The 21,360-nt window shown below is 35.4% G+C and overlaps 1 protein-coding gene across 1 annotated transcript in view; it reads right to left on the minus strand.

The window, feature by feature from the left end:
- Positions 1-21,360, minus strand: part of CNTN5 (contactin 5) — a 603,313-nt gene that overhangs the window by 189,707 nt on the left and 392,246 nt on the right. The gene's annotated exons all lie outside the window — the stretch shown is intronic.

The raw sequence follows: 21,360 nt of genomic DNA on the forward strand, positions 1-21,360 counted from the left end.
TGCTTGTGTTCCCTCTTTCTCTCTCTGTCAAAAAATAAATAAAATCTTAAAAAAAAAAAAAAAAGAACTACTGAACGCCTGGGTGGCTCAGTCAGTTAAGTATCTGCCTTAGGCTCAGGTCATGATCCCAGGGTCCTGGAATTGAGTATCGCATTGGGCTCCTTGCTTAGCAGGGAGCCTGCTTCTCCCTCTGCCTGCCTCTCTCTCTCTGGCAAATAAATAAATAAATAAAATTAAAAAAAAATACTGAAAACCTAAAGTCTTGTTTGTAAATAACATCTGTCTCTTACAAATATGTAGGATATGTCTTCATCACACTCTGAGAGCACAATAAAAGAAGATTAAGTATATTATCAATTTAATATTATTTTCTCTTGATTCATTTTCATGGTATACTATTTTGATTGGGATTTAGAGGCAGGGATGGAAATTGGGGCAGGCAATGGCACTTTAAAAAGGTTGAAAATGACATGAATTTACCCTATAGTACAATTAGGAATTCTTGTACGAAACATGGAATAGGAAGAAAAGCTAGGAATTAAGACACTTGGTATCTAAGTCATCTTTTTTTTTTAAAGATTTTATTTATTTATTTGAGAGGGAGAGAGAGAGCAAGAGCAAGAAAGAGAACATGGGCAGGGGGAAGGGCAGAGGGAGATGGAGAAGCAGGGTCCCTGCTGAGTAGGGAGCCTGATGACGTAGGGCTCCATCCCAGGACCCTGAGATCATGACCAGCTGAAGGCAGATGTTTAACCAACTGAGCTAGCCAGGCGCCCTTCATAGTCATCTTCTTCCACATAGGTTGTGTGCCAACAAGTAAATCATTTCACTTAGAGACAATTTCTTCAACCTATAAAATGAGGGAATTAGTCTAGGTGAGTCTAGGTGGTTTCTAAGAAACTCATTCAGGAAACCCAGGGAGAAAGATCTTTGTTTTTAATTTGGTTATCTGACCAAATACGGAATCTATTCTGTAAGCCAATTGTTAAAGATTCTATTAGGCAAGTGTGCACAAATTTAGGTCATTCACACAAAGCTATAACTACTCCCCTTTACTCCCTCTTCTGTATTAGATATGGTGACAAACTCAACTAAAAGGAAGAAAGACAAAGCTATTTTTCACTCATTCTAAATCATCCTTATATTTTGGCTTAAATGATTATTTAGGAAAGCATGGGTTAATTTAAAAAAAATGTTCTTGGTATAATTATCAAGGGTCAATGAGTAATAGCCTAAGTTGGAATCAATTCTAAATGCAGTCAGGATGAACAACACGTACTTTGAGCAATGTGAAATGAGCAGTGGAATTATTTCCATACTATCCTGAAGCACAAAGTGCCTTTTAGAGGAATATGCATCTTTAAAATTTAGGATTGGTAATTAGATGTTTACTTGCAAAATTTTCACATGCCTGGGGCAGCAATGATCTACTAAAATATTGTTATTATAAAGTTTGTAATAATGTCTGGTCAGATGAAACCTGATTCTCTAATTGTTTTCATAGTCTTCAGCAGTGTTACTTCAAATATTAAGTCTCAGTGACACCTTATCTTAACAAAAAGTTTTAATTTTTTTGTTACCCAAAAAAATTATGTTATAAATGTTTGCTTCTTTTCCTGTATCATATACTATTTTGTAGTAGGGGAATTAATAAAATCAGAAATGCTACTTTTGATTTGCTAGGACTGATAAGATAGACTCGAGTCACCAAGCAGCTATTAACAGTCATTTAGCAGATAAATTAGAACAGAGATTTCATTTAGTGATGGCCACAGTAATGAGTAAAGGAGATGCTGATGCTTTTATGAGGCAGTGTAATGTAGTGATATAGACTTTTAAGCAAAGGCCCAGGAGCTGGATATATCTGGATTCAAGTCCTTCCCTAGTTACTCCCTACCTTGTAATGCAGACAAGTTCCTTAACGTCTCTGAGCCTCTGTTTTTTGAGTGTACTAGTCTCATGTATCTCAAAGGGTTGTGAGCGAATGCACAGTAACTAGAACTGGGTCTGACACCCAATAAACATTCAATAAATGTTGGCTATCATTCCTAAAAAATTATAGAATCTTAAAATTGCATGCCACCCTATTCTCACAGCAAGAGTTAACATTTATTGCTTATCTGATAGAAGATCATTCAACTTTAATGTTTAACTACTTTAAGGACAGAGAACTCACTATTTTGAAAGTGATCCATTTAATTGTTGAATAGCTTTGTTGGAACTTTTAAAATAAGGCTAAATTGAACTTCCAATTAGTTAATAATATTTTCATATATCTATTTATAGTTCATAAAGCACTTATGATACATTATCTCATTAGATACAACAACCCTATGAGGTGAGTATGGTCCATTCATTTACTCATTCATTCATTCATTCATTCATTCCCTATATATTTATTGCGTACCTCCTATGTGCCAGAAATCTATCTCGGTGCCAGGGAATAATGGCTTCATAACAGATGTGAGGGCCAAGTCATAGGAAGCTGATACCCACTTTAATGCAATAGAGACAGAACTGGCACTAAGATCTTTAGACTCTTATTTCAGTGTATTACTACCAAATTATTTCTAACAATTATTTCTGGTAGGTGAGAATCTGAGTCTCAGATTCCTTCAGAATGTCTCTCACAATGTCTATCTTTTTTTAAATTAATAAACTTTATCTTTAAGAGAAGTTTTAGGTTCACAGGAAAAGGGAGTGGAAAGTATGGAGGGTTCTCAAATACACCCTGTCTCCACAAACACATCACCTTCTCCACTACCAAAATTCCCCACCAGAGTGGTACATTTGTTACCTACATTGACACTTCACTACCCTCCAAAGTCCATGGCATATCTTAGGGTTCACTCTGGGTGTTGTGCATTTATGGTTTTGGCAAATGTGTAAGTACAGGTATCTACAACTGTATATTGTACAGATTAGTTTCACTGCCATAAAAATCTTCTGTGCTCTGCCTATTCATCCCTCCCTGTCCCCTAAATTCTAGCAACGACTATTCTTTTTTTTTTTACCATCTCTGTAATTTGCCTTTTCCAGAATGTCATATAGTTGGAATCACACAGTATGTGGCTTTTTTCATTGGGCTCTAATTGCCTCCTTAAATTTCTTCTATTCTTGCTGTCATCAACCTAGTCCTGACCTTTATCACTTCATTCTTTACTCTATGTCCCATTCATCTTCCTACAATTCTGCTTTTATTAGGCTACTCCTTGGTTGAAAAGCATCAGTTAGAAAGTAAGATTGCTTGTGGATTGTTTGAAAATTTATAAAATAAAACTGTACATTTATACACTATTTTGTGGTTTTATGACTTACTTTTATGTATGCTATCTCATTTGATTCTTAAAAAGGTGGTAGATTAAAGAATTTCCTGATCCCTTTAAAAATTATTTGGAAAAATTAAGTGACTTCTGCAAGCAAGTACTTGGATAATTCAAAACCCACCAGAATCTTCTGGCTAAATTCTGTGCTCTTGACACTATTACCTGTTAGTTTTCTGATACATTTCTACAAAAATCATATTGATTTTGATTACTTAATTATCTACATTTTATTTTTATCAACAGTATTATCATTTCCTTCCAACTAGTTTCATGATTCAAACAAATCTGTAGTGCTTATGTATAATATATAATGTAATAATTTATATAGAAAACAAGGTAGGGAAATTGATATTTTTGACATTTATTTGGGACCTTGCTCTGATTTCTTATTTATATTATGCTTTCCCTATTTTCTGTACTTCATCTGGTTATAAGTAAAGTATGGGTTTTACCATGTTATTTGATATTTATTCATGAGCTGAATGTGCTAGGAGAATTGGAATACAGAATAAAGAAAATATAGCTACCACTTTTAATAAGGCTGTATTTTAATTTAGAGCAAATAACAGCAAATAAATACAGCAAATAACAATCTAAAGGCAAAATAAGAGTCAAAAGAGTGAGAAATACAAAATCATATTAAAAATATACATTATCGGGGGCGCCTGGGTGGTTCAGTTTGTTGAGCGACTGCCTTCGGCTCAGGTCATGATCCTGGAGTCCCGGGATCGAGTCCCGCATCGGGCTCCCTGCTCGGCAGGGAGTCTGCTTCTCCCTCTGACCCTCCTCCCTCTCATGCTCTCTGTCTCTCATTCTCTCTGTCTCAAATAAACAAATAAAAAAAAATCTTTAAAAAAAAATATATACATTATCGGGGCACCTGGGTGGCTCAGTCGGTTAAACCACCTGACTCTTGATTTCAGCTCAGTTCACAAGATCTCAGGGTTGTGGGATCAAGCCCTGCTTCTGGCACCATGCACAGCAGGGAGTCTGCTTGAGATTCTCTCTCTCCATCTCCCTCTGCACCTCCCCTGCTCTCTAACTCTCTCTCTAAAATAAATAAAATCTTTAAAAAATATATATTATCAGTTAGATACTTGGTCCTATCCTTCTATTCATTCTGTTGTTATCAGAAGCAGATTTTTAGCTTTGATTGTGTATGTTATTTTTTTTTTAAAGATTTTATTTATTTATTCATTAGAGACAGAGAGAGAGAGGCAGAGGGAGAAGCAGGCTCCCAAGGAGCAGGGAGCCCGATGCGGGACTCGATCCCAGGACCCTGAGATCATGACCTGAGCCGAAGGCAGACGCTTAACCATCTGAGCCACCCAGGCGCCCCTGATTGTGTATGTTATTAATGACAAGTTTTGGAAAGAGAGAACTCACAAACAATCTCTCAAACTCATGATTAAAATTGAATAAGGATCTATGCATATTCACAGAAATGAGTACAGCAATCTACAAGGGTAGGTGAACAGAAAGACAGTACTTCTAGCCCTAGAGGATCTTCCAAACTTAGTCTTGGGGCTAGGAGTGTGAGTCTTGGGGCTAGGAGTGTGGACTTGAGTTGGACAGCATTTTGACTTTGGGTAACTTATGTAACTTCTTTAAATCTCAGTTGTTTTATCAGTAAAAAGAATGATAATAACAACTCTCCTTTTATTTTTGGTAATAAGTGACATAAAGCATATGAAATGCTAGTTGCAGTGTCTGGTACACAATAAGAAGTAATAATTATTATGGCTATTTTCACTTGGAAAATTTCCTTTGGGAGATTGGAAGGTCCTAGGAAGGCAGACTATTCCAAGTAGAGACTAAATCAGAGTTAAGTCCTGGAGAAGAGATTCTGTGGTTAGAAAGTAAAGAAATTAATTTGGATAAAGAAACAAAGCCAGGAGAAAGAAGAAGTGTGATTGGTGTAGGCAGGAGGCTAGGAGATTGATTTCAGGATCTCTGGTATTTAAAGTAAATTCTAAGGCAATAATGCAGGAAGAAGTACACTGTATTTGTTGAATTTAGGTCAGTAGTTGCTTGATAAGCATTGGTAGTAATGATGTCCAGGGGAATATTTTCTCCAAGAAATATTTTCATATCTATTTATATTTTTATCTATCTAGATCATCTATATCATTAATTTATTGCTTTGTTATATAAAACATTCATTTAAATCACTAACATTGCAATGAGACTGCACCAGGCTGAGTGGCACAATACAAAAAATATAAAAATTTCAAGTATGTAAACAATATAAACAATTACAAATGTAACAAAATAGATAATCTTTATAATAAGGCTTGGTTTGTATTCCAGTTTCTTATTTTTATCAGCTTTTGTGACTCAATCTTAAGATTATTTAATTTTAACAAATGGTCTATTAAACTCTAAGCTTGAAATCTATTTTTTATTTTGTTTCAACTTGTCAAAATATCAAAACTTGGTGTAGAAATTTTGGAAGATAATTTTTGCTAAATGATGAACAAATAATTTTGTTTTAAAACATCCCACACTAGCACATATCTAAGGTTGTTGGAGACATGAAGGCAATAATGAACAAGTGTCTTATTTACACTGCCTTGGCTGTTCTGAGTGAGAATAAAACCTCATCTAGCATTCTAGAAGGAAATTGAGTTATCTGGTAAAATAACTTGCAAAGCAGGTTAAGTACCATCTATCTTTCTCTTATGATGAAAAGTGAAAGTTTCTCTCTGTCTCTGTCTCTATCTCTGACTCTCTCTCTCTCCTTGTCTTCTCTAGGTGAAACTACATTTCCACTGGAAGTCTTAAACTATTATTTTTCTTCATCTCTTAGGAATATGCATGTTGTGATAAAGTGAGTGCTTCATAAAGTACTTAAAAAACGCTGCCTAAAGTTATAGTTATTACTGTTACTGTTATTACTCCAGGTTATGTCTATTTGAGATGTCTTTTGAACCCAAGAAATACTACAAATACTGAGCAAATTCAGTGGAATAAGCAATAACTGGTATGTGCTATAGGGTCAATCCATTATCCTTTTTTTTTTTCCTAATAGGAACTGCAAAAACAGCAATTTCTTTTTAACCTATTACCCTTAGAAAAAAAAACCTAATGACCTTTGTCACACAGATTCCTTCTGCAGTAACAATAAAAAATTTTAAGGGAAAAAAACCTAAATGGCAGAAGTGTAAAAAAACCCTTACTTATATGGGGAGTCTACAAACTAGGTGATATAGCAGTAATAGAGTGCTTTTGGTAGAAGGCAGAATTTTTAAAGAACAAGTCAAAATTTAGTTATATTATGTCAAAGTGCATAAACCATTTTTATATACTTTTAAAAAATTATGAAATCGGTGCTTATGTAACCATTACGTTGGTCAGGAGCTAGATAGAGTATTGCTAGAACTTCCAAAACTTTACTGCATGGCCCACCGTGGTCACAACCTTACCCAGTATTCTGATTTTGTTGATGGATCATTCTCCAGGTTTTCTTCTAGTTTTAACATCTGTATATGAATTTCTCAACAATATGGTTTAGTTTTGCCCATTTTTGAACTTTATAGAATCACATTATATACTCTTGCGCCCTGCTCTTTTCATTCATCCTTGTTTATGTGATTCATCTAAAGTGTAAGATGTAGCTGTAGTTCATTAATTTATATTGTTGAATAGTGTTCTATTATCTCAATATACTATAATTATTATTTTATTGTTGATGGACATTTGGGTCATTGTCAGCTTTTGCTATTACCAACAATGCACCAGTGAACATTGTTGTGTGCATCTCTTGATGCACATGTGTAAGAGATTAGCTAGGTATTAACAGAGTAGAATAGTGAAATTCTTGGGTATGCACATCTTTGCTATATAATGCCAAATTGCTTTCTAGAGTGGTTGTGAAAATATACAATCTTTCCAGTAGGCATAAGATTTCCCTCTGCTCCACTATATCTTGCTATTGTCAGATTATTAATTTTTCCCCAAATTTGGGGGATTTGTAAGGATACCATACTATATTTTTTAATTTGCGTTTCCTTGTTACTAATTGAGTTGAACACTTTTTCCCATTGAAATGCCACTATTGTGAAAAGCCTGTTCAAGATTTTGCAAATTTTTTACAGATTTTACTTTGTTTTGCTTTTTTGATCATAAATCTGAATATTAGATCTTTTAAAAATATTTTTAATTTTTTTTAAGTTATCTCTACACCCAATGTGGGGCTTGAACTCACGACCCCAAAATCAAGTGTCACACATTCTTCTGACTGAGCCAGCCAGGCACCCCTAGATAATTTTTACTTATGAGATTGAAATATTTTGTCCCACTCCAGGGTTTGTCTTGACACTCTCTTTAAGGTTTATTTTGAAGGACAAAATTTCATAATTTTAATACAAACTTTTAAAAATTGATCTTCTTCAGTGGTTGCTTTTCCCTTTTATTTTTAAAGAAATCCTTTCCTATTCCAAAGTCATGAAGATATTCTCCTATATTATCTTTTATTTTATTTTTTATATTTTTATTTAAATTTCAGTTAACATACAATGTAATATTAGTTTCAAGTGTACAATATTCAACACTTCCATACAACACCCAGTGCTTATCACGAGTGTGCTCCTTAATCCCCATCACTTATTCATCCATCCCCTCCCCACCACTCCTTCCCTCCTGGTAACCATAAGTTTCTTCTCCATAGTTAAGATTCTGTTTCGTGGTTTGCCTCCTATTTTATCTTTTAAAATTTTATGTATTTAGGGCTTCAATCTACCTGAAAATATTTTTTTGAATATGATGTGAAGTAGGGATAATTTTTTTCTCACGTTTTTAAAATTTTCCACTGATTTCCAATGTCACCTTTGCCTTAAGTATCCATAAATATGTGCATCTGTTTTTGGTCTCTCTATTCTGTTCCATTTGTCTATAAGCCAATTTATGTCAGGATTTCATTATGTAAATTCTATAACCTTGTAAGAATAAGACTATATTATATTAACATCATATCTAATATAGCAAGTTCTCCACCTTCTTTTTCTTCATGTAAATTTTTACGATTTTTTTAATATTTTCGTATAATTTCTGGAATTTGCTTGTCAAGTTCCACAAAAGCAAAAGCAAAAATCCATGACTGATGTAAAAACATTGTTGCAATATTGATTGGCATTACCTCTATAAAATTTAGTTTTTCAATTTGTGAACAGTATATGTCACATTTACTTGGAATTTCTTTAATGCCTCTGAAAAAAAAATTATTATTTTCCTTCAGTAAAAGCTTACCCATTTTGATTAGATTATTTCAAGGTTCAGAATTTTTAAAAAATTTTATATGAGGGGTGCCTGGGTGGCCCAGTTGGTTAAGCAACTGCATTCAGCTCAGGTCATGATCCCAGGGTCCTGGGATGGAGCCCCATGTAGGGCTCCCTGCTCAGTGGGGAGCCTGCTTTTCCCTCTTCCCCGCTGCTCCTGCTCTCTCTCTTGTTATCTCTCTCTCAAATAAATAAAATGTTTAGAAAAAATTTTTAACATGAAATAGTATCTCTTTAAAACATTTTTATTTTGCAACTATTTGCTCTTATTATTATACAGAACTACAACCAAGCTAAACTCTTATTTCTAGAAATTTATCCACATATTGTTTTGATTTTCAGTATCTGCAATTATATAATACATAAATAATGAGTTTTATTTTTTTCCCTCATTCAATCTTGATACTTTATTATACACTAGCAATATATCATTATGGGGACCTTATTGCTTTTTATCCTGCTTCAACTAATACATGTTAGGGAACAAGTGGTAATATTTATTTAACAAGCATACTGAAATTCCTATGTTTAGAATATAATCAAATTATTAAGTAGTACTTACTTCAGTGACAAACATTTCCATTTTAAATAGACTTGTGCCTGACAGATGTGAAGCCTACGTGCGCTAGAATACTTTATTGCTTGCTACTCTTCCATATTTGAGCAAAAGCTATCATAAAATATAATTTATATGTTATGAAATTATCGGTTAGCTTCTTTAAAATATTTAAATATTTTGATGCTAGAAAATATAGTCACACTGACACAAGATAAAATATTTTGGCATAGCTTTTCCTCAGCAAAGACTTTTGCTGTGTGTCCATACAAAACTTTGTGTCCATTTTCCAGGTGGATGTGTTTATTGGCCAAGGAGAAAAGGCTAGTATTCATGCCATTTGATCAGTGAAGTCATGTTGCTTTTATAATTGTCTATAGAGTTCAGAAATCTTTATCATTTCTTTTAGGCAATGAATATAATGTGAATCAAAACAATTAAATCTGATTTATTACTTGTCATACAGTTTGGACAATTTTGGGATAAGATAATAAATAGCAGTATTTCCTTATATTTGACTAAGTAAATGGCATTTTGAAAATTTAAAATGAATAGATTATCATCAAAGATGTTACATAACCTCATGTTTAAAAATGAATACTTTTTAAAGTATTTGTAATCCAGGGAAACATTATCCAGGAAATCATAAGTAATATTTAACTTAGTCTGCAATTCTGACTGAATGATTTTTAACTGATTGTGCAGATTTGTTATCTAATACTGTTAATGCTGCAATCCTGTGACAACAGAAACTGGCAACATTCTAAATATCATGTAAATGATTTTGCTGATTAGATTTCGATTATATGAAATTCTAGTTGGATTCTAATTTTAGAATGTTTGTTCAGTTACTCTGATCCCTAATTGTTTCTCATAAATCAGATGGAATGAAAAATTACATTTTTATTACTTCTTTTTATGCTTATTTTTATGATAATTTTTTGTGGCTAAGCCATTAAAAATTAATGCGTTATGGATAAAAACAATCCATGTCTTCATGACAGCCATCTTGTTCTTTGGGAAGGGCATGGACATGCAGCTGGGTGTAGGAAATCCTTAGTCTCTGACCTTTGACAAATTACTTAACCTTTCTGAATTTTAGTTTCCTCAGCTGTAAAATAAGAATGTTATAACCTACTTTAAAGGGTTTTATATTATAGGGGTGCCAGGGTGGCTCAGTTGGCTGACTCTTGATTTCGGCTCAGCTCATGATCTCAGGGTTCTGAGATACAGCCCTGCATTGGGTTCTGTGCTGGGCATGGAGCCAGCTTAAGATTCTCTCTTTCCTCCTCCCCCCCGCCCCCACTGTGTTCTCTCTCTCAAAAATAAGAAAGAAAGAAAGAAAGAAAGAAAGAAAGAAAGAAAGAAAGAAAGAAAGAAAGAAAGAATTTTATATTATAGATGATGTTACTTGTATAGAGTAGAGATTCAAAAATAGTCATTGATTAATAATAAAAACAAGTGAACATTAAAAACAGTGCAAAAACTTCTGACAGCTATTTGTAGTACTGAAGACATTCAGATGCATTTAGGGAAAGGGACTAAAAATGCAGTCTTCATTGAAGAAAAATCACAGGGAATGATGACTTAATTCTTTTCAGCCAATAGATTATTATTGATTATACACTAGGTACCTTCCATCAGTGCTCCATCAGCCTAATTAGACAACCCTGCTTCCGGAGCATACTGAAATTAGGTTCACTTTTTCTGTGCCTAGAGATAAGTGGGTTTTTTTTGGTGTGTGTGTGTGTGTGTGTGTGTGTGTTTATTTGTTTTGTTTCTTGGCAGTAAATGAATTAAAAAATGCTTGGAATGGGTTGTCAGGAGACCTGAATTCCAGGTCTCCCTCTGCCAGTAATTAGCCTTCCAGCTTTAAGCAGATCACCTTAAGGCATCTGTATCTCTGCTTACTAATAATGCTACCTTAACTTCACAGAATACAATGATCCTTGCTGCAAGACCATTACCTAAAAAAACAGCATGAGCTGAAAAGAAACCTTTGGGGTTAAGGAGGAAAAGGAGACAAATGTGAAGCTGTAGAAGTCACAACAATTTAGACAAGCGGCCAAGTCACAGCCAGGGCAGAGGGTGGTAGAAGCCTGATTGGTGATTTCACTTAGAGGGTCAAGACTAAAGATCTCTCATTTCCTCCAGGAATAAAATAATGGCTACAGAAGATGTGCTTAGAAGGGTTACGAGTTTCAGAAAAACCAGCAGATAGGATCAAGAGAGAATTCTGACAAATATATTATTAAATAGAGCTGAGGCCACAGGACTGGTTTTAACCACCTGCCAAGAGCTTTTCACATAGGAATAAAGACATATTATACCCAGGAAGCTAAGACACCCAAACTTATTATAATGTTGTGGAAGATATTTCAAAACTTTACATATACAAAAAAATTTAAGTTGCAGTCGATCTTTTCTGGAAATAATATACTCATTTGCTTTGAGTTGATGAAAAACATTTCTTTCCAAATTGCTCAGACTATTTAATAAAATCTAGGAAGCAGGCATAGCTGGAACAGATTTAAGGACCCAGTGTGAGAAGAAAAGTGAAGAAACTCAATTGGTAACATCTACTTAAATTAATGTAGGGAAACCACTGAGAATTGTACAAAATATTTGTACCAGGTAGCTTGCCCCACGAGTAAATCTAGATAAGCAGCATTCTCCCAAGGGGGTACTCATTAGATGGCTTGCACTTTGGGATCAGAAATCTTCACTACAATAATCATCTAGGGACTTTCAGTTCCACCAAATTCCAATTTCAAGCAAACAACCCTGGGAGCACCATTTATCCTTCCAGCTCAATCCCTCTAAAATTCCTACACTCTTTCAACTGCATAGATTATCTACAATATTTTGATCCTACCACCTTCTTACTACCCCTCACATTCCTCCTCTTCCAGTTTAGATAGATATATGATCATTCATCATAATCACTTTTTTATGAACACAGTCCTGTCCCCTCTTTTATTTTATTATACCCATACACAAATTCAATTTCTGGTTAAATCCAGTTAACCATGAATTCTTTGCCATTGTCCACCAAATTGAACATAACTGGAGTAAAACACACAAACTGGACAATTGATGTCACCTTAAGTCCATAATGCCCCATCTTAAGTGGGTCCTTAGACCTACCTCGTCTCTACTTTTCTAAATGATTATTTCAAAATTTTCCCCACACGGTACCCAAATGTCATTCTGTAGCCCTACTCTAACCTGATGAAATGACTTATTTCATATTACTCCCTTCCTTCTGGATCCTAAGTTCTGCCTTCTTTTCTGTTACTGTGTCTTCATTGCCCCTGCTCTTGACCAAGAACACAGTTCCCATTCCCTTCACTTCACCCCTCTTCACAAAGTCAAGGGCATTACTCTGGCAATACTCCTCTCTCTTGCACTATCAGTTTCATCCTCTCTACTGGTTCTTTCTTATCAGTCTATAAATACATTGTTATATCTCTCTCCTATTAAAAAAAAATACCTCTCAATTCTACTTGTTCCTTTCCCAGTTGTCCTACTTTTCTGCCTCTCTTTTCAGCAAAACTCCTTAAATTAGTGTTCTATTTTTCCATCTCCTATTTCTTTCCTTCCCTTCTCTTAAACTCCTTAAAGGGTGTCTTTCCTCCAAATATGACACTAACACTGCTACCAACAGGGTGACTGATGAATTCCATGTTATTAAATCCTTCTTCATCCTACTTGCTGTGCCATATCTGGCACAGTGATTACTCCCTCCTCTTTGACACACATCCCTCACTATTGTTCCAGGGCATGAATATGCTCAGTTTTCTTCCTACTTCTTTGTCTACCTAGTCTCATCCCCTATTGGTTTCTCCTCATCTCCCTAAACTCTTAATGTTGGAATTCCCCAAAGCATAGTTCTTGAATATTTCTTTTCTTTCTACATTCTCCTTGCATGATTTCATCTAGAACTATTTTTCTAAAGACAATCTAGACAACTCTCTCTTGATCCCATAGATCAATTTAAAGAAATCCCAGATTTGTATATCCAGACTGGATCTCTCCTCAGACTCAGATGCTAATGGATATTAGCTGATTCTTCCTGAAGCCTGTTCCCCTTGATGTCTTGGTTCATTTCAATAAAATGTTAGTACTATTCTTCTACCTCCTCAGCTAAAGTGGACCTGAACTCTTTTCTTCTCTTCTATCCCACATTAAAATCCATGAGCAAATCCTACTGACTGGTTGTACATTTAAAATAAATCTGGGGGGCGCCTGGGTGGCTCAGTCATTAAGCGTCTGCCTTTGGCTCAGGTCATGATCCCAGGTTCCTGGGATCGAGCCCTGCATCAGGCTCCCTGCTCAGTGGGGAGCCTGCTTCTCCCTCTCCCACTCCCCCTGCTTGTGTTCCCTCTCTCACTGTGTCTCTCTCTGTCAAATAAATAAATAAAATCTTTAAAAAAATGAATAAAATAAATCTGGAATTTGATTACTTCTCTTTACCTCTGCTGCTATAGCATAAGCCAATTCCCCATAGTCTTTGGATTATCATAATAGCATCTTGCTTGGTCTTCCTGCTTCTGCCTTCAGAACCTTCTCAGTGATACTTTCCTTGGCCAATGCATCTAAAAACATGATCCCCTCTACTCAGGCTTTTCTATTCTTCTTTTTTTTTTTCTTAGCACTTATTATAATAAAATATACTCCATATTTAATTTTGTGTTGCCTATTGTCTGCCTCTCTCAACTCCTCCATACAGAGACTAGAATACAAACTCAGGGAGGATGAGGATTTTTGTCTATCATTGCTGTTTTCCCAGTGCCTAAGACAGTATCTGTGGAACACAGTATGTACAATATATTTATCAAGAACTCCACTTACACTGTTGAATGAGAATAACTTTCCTTTAAATATACAAGTTTAATTACATGCAACTATATTCATTTTAAAATGCAGGTCTAAGTCAATTCAGACTGCTATAACAAAGTATCATAGACTATATGGCTTAAACAACAGACATTAATTTTCTCAGTTTTAGAGGCTGGGAAATCCAAGATCAAGGTGCTTGCAGATTTGGTTCTTAGAGAGGGCGCTTTTCCTGGCTTGCAGATATCTGTCCTCTCACTGTATCCTCACATGATAGAGAGAGACAGCTCTGGCTTTCTTCCTCTTTTTATAAGGACACTATTCCCATCATGGGGACCACTTCCTTATGACCTCATCTAAACCTGATTACCTCCCAAAGGCCCCATCTCTAAATACCATAACATTGTAGGTTAGGCCTTCAATATATGGATTTTTGCAGAGCTCACAAACATTCAATCCATAACAATACAATTCCACTAATACGTCTGTTTTTTTTTTTTTTTTTTACAAAGTTTGGATAAAAAACCTTGCCAAATGTAGCCAAGTAATTAAATTCTGTTTTCTTAACTGTTGTGCTTCTGTTCATCACATTCTACTGATTCTCTGAGTATTCCATGTAAATGGAGACTGATCATAAAATTTATAATCCAAATTAGGACACTTTTGAGAGAGACTAAAGACACAAAAGAATAATTAAAATTACAGAATTTTTAAAAATTTACTTTTAAAAATATTTTATTTATTTGACAGAGAGAGAGCACACAAGCAGGAGGAGCGAGAGAGGAAACAGGCTCCCAGCTGAGCAGGGAGCCCGAGGTGGGGCTCGTTCCAGGACCTTGGGATCATGACCTGAGCTGAAGGCAGATGCTTAATGGACTGAGCCACCCAAGCACCCCAAAATTACAGAATTTTTGACATACTTATGGATTCTCTGACATTGATTTTTTTTATATTGGTGGACCTATAAAATAGTTCTATTTGAAAGACATTTTCAAAAATAAAATTCTTGGGGTGCCTGGGTGGCTCAATCAGTTAAGCACCTGCCTTTGGCTCAGGTCGTGATCCAAGGGTCCTGGGATTGAGCTCCACAGTGAGGAACCTGCTTCTTCCTCTCCCTCTGCTGCTCCCCCTGCTTGTGCTCTTTCTCTCTCTGTCAAATAAGTAAATAAAATCTTTAAAAAAAATAAGAATTCTTTCAAAAATCAAACATAGCTTATGGCTATATACATTATAAGACAAAATCTAAACTAATTAATCAATCTTAGTATTGATTTTATGGAATTTAAAAATAATATAAGCAGAAATTACATACAATGGGGAAAAACTAATCCCTTCAATAAATGGTGTTGGAAAAACTGGACAACTAAATGTAAAAGAATAAAACTTAACCACTTTCTTATATTGTACACAAAAGCAAACTCAAAATGGATTAAAGGTTTAAATGTAAGACCAGAAACCATAAAATTCCTAGAAGAAAACATAGGCAGCAAGCTCTTGGACATCAGTCTGAGCACTATTTTTTAGGATCTGTCTTCTCAGGCAAGAACAAAAGCAAAAAAAACCCACAAACAAATATATGGAACTGTATCAAAGTAAAAATCTTTTGCATATCAAAGGAAACAATCAATAAAATAAAAAGCCAATGGCAGAAGATATTTGCAAATGATATAACTGATACCCTTATCAGTTATATCCAAAATATATAAAGAACTGATACCCTTATCAGTTCATATCCAAAATATATAAAGAACTCACACAAGTTGATATCAGAAAAACAATCCAGTTAAAAAATGGGCAGAGGACCTAAACTGACATTTCTCTAAAGAAAACATACAGATGACCAACAGGTACATGAAAAGATGCTCAACATCAATAATTTTTAGGGAAATGCAAATCAATACCATAATGAGTATCTTCAACAAATAGTGCTAGGAAAACTGGACAGCTACATGGAAAAGAATAGAACTGGACCACTTTCTTAACCATACATGAAAATGAACTCAAAATGAATTAAAGACCTCAATGTGAGACCTGAAACCACAAAACTGCAAGAAAACATAGGTAGTAATTTCTTTGACATCAATCATAGAAACATTTTTTTAGATATGTCTCTTCAGGCAAGGGAAACAAAAACAAAATTAAACTATCGGGACTATACCAAAATAAAAAGCTTTTGTGCAGTGGGGGAAACCACCAACAAAACAAAAAGGCAACCTACTAAATGGAAGATATTTACAAATTATTGATAAGGGAACCCCACATAATCTGATTTAAAAAGTGCAGAACACCTGAATAGACGTTTTTCCAAAGAACACACACAGGTGGCCAATAGACACATGAAAAAGATGCTCAACGTTATTGATCTTCAGGGAAATATAAATCAAAGCTACAATGAGGTATCACCCCACTCATGTCAGAATGGCTAAAGTCAACAACACAAGAAACAACAGGTGTTGGTGAGGGTATGGAGAAAGGGGAACCCTCTTGCATTGTTGGTGGAAATGCAAACTGGTGTAGCCACTCTGGAAAACAGTATGGAGGTTCCTCAAAAAGTTAAAAATAAACCTACCCTATGATCCAGCAGTTGCACTACTGGGTATTTACACAAATAATTCAAAAAAATAGTAATTCAAATGGATCCATGCACCTTGTTTATAGCAGCATTATCTACAATAGCCAAATTATGGAAATAGCCCAATTGTCCATCAACTGATGAATGGATAAAGAAGATGTGATATATGTGTATATATGTGCCTACACACACACACACACAAACACACACTGGAATATTGCTCAGGTTAAAAAGAATTAAATCCTGCCATTTGCAATGACATGGATGGAGCTAGAGAACATTATCCTAAGCAAAGTAAGTCAGACAGAGAAAAACAAATACCATATGATCTCACTCATATGTAGAATTTAAGAAACAAAACAAAAAGCAAAAGGAAAAACAAAAGAGAGAGAGGCAAATCAAGAAACAGACTCTTAACTACAAAAAAACCTGATAGGTACCAGAGGGGAGGTGGATGGGGGATGGATTAAATAGGTGTGGGGATTAAGGAGTGTACTTGTGATGAGCAAAGGGTGTTGTATGGAAGTGTTGAATACTATATTGTACACCTGAAATTAATATTACCTTGTATGTTAACTAACTAGAATTTAAATAAAAACTTTAAAAAAAGAAGATGGCCAACACCTGACTAACTGTTTCCCCTAGGCTGACTGGCCCCCAGGCTGTGCTGGTGAGTATCTCTTTGAAAGGTTTACCTTTAAGCATGATTAGGAGCCTCCAAACCAGCAGCCTTTGAGGGGCCCCTCTTGCATACTCCTGGGTGGCAGGGCTTTTACCTGAGCCTTTTCCTGTAGCTACTAGGCCGCTTTTTAAATAACCTGGAGCCCCCCCAAGTAGTTGACTAAATGGAAATAAAGTTCTTTGCAGAAAGAAAAAAAATCATGAGTATATGGATAAGGTATTGTTAAAAATACGAGAGCCTATGAATGAGTTAAAAAGTTACTAGAATTGACACTTTCCAGAAGAGAGAAGGAAAGAGATGAAGGTTTTAAAAAATTATAATTTGGAAAGGCTTTATTTATAAGAAATTGATTTTTAAAAATTTAGTGGAACATTTCTAGGATACCAAACACATATCATTTTCTATCCAGGTTTAAACAATTGAGAAATATGCACTAGGAGCCAAATGAGGACCTAAGTGTCAGCAATCAGCTTTTTTTTACCACAACTTACTACCACAATTGAAATTAATACTCCCTGGAGGATGACAGATCTTTACAAATTCAGGGTAAGGTTTGGCACCCAAATTCTATTATTCATTTTCTTTGGGTTCAGGTGAAGAGTGTAAAGGTAAAGAATAGAGTGAAAGGGGTCAAAGAATGCTAATACTAAAACAACATAACAACGTAACATAACAACATAACATAACATAACATAACATAACATAACATAACATAACACAACATAACAATTTTTTTCTCAAAAAAATGTAATGCTCCTTAGCAGAGCTGAGTTGGAGAATACGGTGGCAATGTAAGCACAAAGCAAGGCGTCCAACAGAACTAATGGAATTAGAGGCTGATCCAGCTGATTCAGGTTTAATCTGTAAGTGTAGGTAGGATCTAGATCTCAAATTCATTAAACTTAAGGGTGCAGAACTGAGGCAAGTTACCATGAGATGTGAGAACAGATACTCAGTGCATGTCTGGCTTTCATTAATATCAACTACTAGATAAGCTACTCCTCATCTCTCTCTCTTTTTTTAAAGATTTACTTAGAGAGAGTGAGAGAAAGAGAGTGCATGCAAGTGGGGGGAGAGGCAGAGGGAGAGAGAGAATTCTCAAGCATACTCCCCCACTGAGCGCGAGCCCAATGCAGGGCTTGATCCCAGGACCAGGAGATCATGACCTGAGCCTAAATCAAGAGTCTGTTGCTCGGGGTGCTTGGGTGGCTCAGTTGGTTGGGTGACTGCCTTCGGCTCGGGTCATGATCCTGGAGTCCCTGGATCGAGTCCCGCATCGGGCTCCCTGCTCAGCGGGGAGTCTGCTTCTCCCTCTGGCCCTCCCCCCCTCTCATGTGCTCTCTCTCTCAAATAAATAAATAAAACCTTTAAAAAAAAAAAAAAAGAGTCTGTTGCTCAATCCACTGAGCCAGCCAGGCGCCCCGCCATGCTTCATCTTCTGAAGAGGGTATAGAAAAAGATCAGAAGTGCTCATCCCTTTATCTCATTGGTGTGAAGGCATTAAAAGGCAGAGGAAATCATCTAAGCTTTTTGATGCATAAAAATGTGGAACTGCCTGGATAATAAGAGAGTTCCAGCTGTTAATTTTACTTCAGAGTTAATTTGGAGATGGGTAGGCAAAAGATGAAGATGAAAATATGGCCCAAATAAGAGAAGATCTTGTTTGTCATGATGAAGAGTTTGAACATTATCCTATAGGGAGGGAGAGATGAGGAGTTTATTTTTTACCTAAAATTTTTGTATTGAGTAAATTTAACATATAACATTATGTAAGTTTAAGGTGTACAGAATGTTACTTTAAAACACAGATTGTAATATGATTACCAATGTAACAATATTTATCACATTGCATAATTATAGTACAATATTATTGTCTATATTCATTATTGCACATTAGATCTCTGGCTTATTTACTACTCATCACAAGTTTGTACCCTTAAACACTATTGCTCTTATTCACTCCATCCCTGGTAAACACCATTTTACTCTTTGTTTTTCACAGATTTAACTTTTTTAGATTCCACATATAAGTAATATCATACAGTACCTGTCTTTTTCTGTCTGACTTATCATGCTAAGCGTAATGTGCTCAATCAGGGCCCATCCATGTTTTTGTAAATGGGAAGATATATTTCTTTCTTGTGACCGAATAATATTCCATTATGTATATGTGCCACATCCTTTTAATCCATTCATCTAATGATGGGCATTTGAGTTATTTCCATATCTTGGTCATCGTGAATAATCATGGGAGTGCAGATAACAAATTGCAATCCTATTTTCATTTCCTTTGGGTAAATACTTGGAAGTGGAATTGCTAAATCACATGGTCGATCTATTTTTAGTTTTTTGAGAAAGCTCCCTATTGTTTTCCATAGTGGTTGGGCCAACTTACAGTCCTACCAACAATCTATAAGTGTTCCCTTTCACCACATCCTTGCCAGCACCTGTTCTTGTACTTGATGATGACATTCTAACAGATGTGAGGGGGTATTGTGGTTCTGATTTGCATTCCCCTGATGATTATTGATGATGAGCATCTTTCCATGTGTCTGTTGGCCACTTTGAATCCTCTTAGAAGAAATGTCTATTTAGTTCTTCTGCCTGTGTTTTTTAAATTGGATTTTTGTTGTTATTGAGTTGACTGAGTTATTTATATATTTTGGATATTAACCTCTTATCTGATATGTGGTTTGCAAAAATATTCTTCTACTTTGTAGGTTTTTAAAAATTTTTTTTAATAGTTTCTTTTGCTTTGCAGAAGCTTTTGAATTTGATGTAGTCCCATTTGTTGATTTTTTTTTTCTTTTGTGGTGTGTGCATCATTCCTAAAAAAATATTGCCAAGACCAGTATTGATGAGCTTCTTCCCTATGTTTTCTAGGATTTTATGCTATCAGGTTTTATGTTTAGGCCTCTGATCTATGTCAAGTTAAGTTTTGTAACCAGTGTAAGATAGGGGTCCAATTTCATTGTTCTGCATGTGTTTCTCTAGTTTTGCCAGCACTGTTGGTTAAAGACTATCTTTTCCCCATTAGGCATTCCTGGCTCCCTTGTTAAATATTAGTTGGTCATATATGCCAGGGTTTAATTCTGGGCTCTCTATTCTGTTGCCCTAGTCGATGTGTCTATTTTTGTGCCATTTCTATACTGTTTTTATTACTATGGCTTTGTAGTATAGTTTGAAATTGGGAACATGATACCTCCAACTTTGTTCTTTCTTTCTCAGGATGACTTTGGCTATTCAGGGTCTTATGTAGTTCCCCACAAATTTTAGAATTATTTCTTCCATTTCTGTGATGAATGTCTTTGGTGTTTTGATGGAGATTGCTTTGAATCTATAGACAGATGGCTTTGGGTAGTACCATTTTTACATTAATTCTTACAATCTATGAACATGGGATGTATTTCCATTTGTTTGTATCTTCTTTGATTTCTTTCAGCAGAGTTCTATAGATTTAGTATATGTGCTGCCGAAGTGAGCACCAGAGTTCTATAGATTTAAATTACAGATATTTCATTTCTTGGTTAAATTTATTCCTAAATATTTTATTGTTTTTTTTAATTAACATCATGTACTATTTGTTTCAGAGGTACAGGTCTGTGATTCATCAGGCTTACACAATTCACAGTGCTCACCTAGCACATTCCTTCCCCAGTGTCCATCACCCAGCCACCCCATCCCTCCCACCCTCCTCCACTCCAGCAACCCTCATTTTGTTTCCTGAGATTAAGAGTCCCTTATGGTTTGTCTCCCCCTCCGGTTTCATCTTGTTTCATTTTTCCCTCCCTTCTCCGATGATCCTCTGTCTTGTTTCTCAAATTCCTCATATCAGTGAGATCATATGATAATTGTCTTTCTCTGATTGACTTATTTTGCTTAGCATAATACCCTCTAGTTTCATCCATGTTGCAAATGGCAAGATTTCATTTTTGATGGCTGCATAATATTCCATTGTATATATTTACCACACCTTCTTTATCCATTCATCTGTTGATGGACATGTAGGCTCTTTCCATAGTTTGGATATTGTGGACATTGCTGCTATAAACATTGGGATGCATGTGCCCCTTTGGATCACTACATTTGTATCTTTCAGGTAAAGACCC

This window comes from Mirounga leonina, unplaced genomic scaffold, assembly GCF_011800145.1.
Source record: "Mirounga leonina isolate KUSES-001 unplaced genomic scaffold, KU_Mleo_1.0 Mir_153, whole genome shotgun sequence".
Taxonomy (NCBI): domain Eukaryota; kingdom Metazoa; phylum Chordata; class Mammalia; order Carnivora; family Phocidae; genus Mirounga; species Mirounga leonina.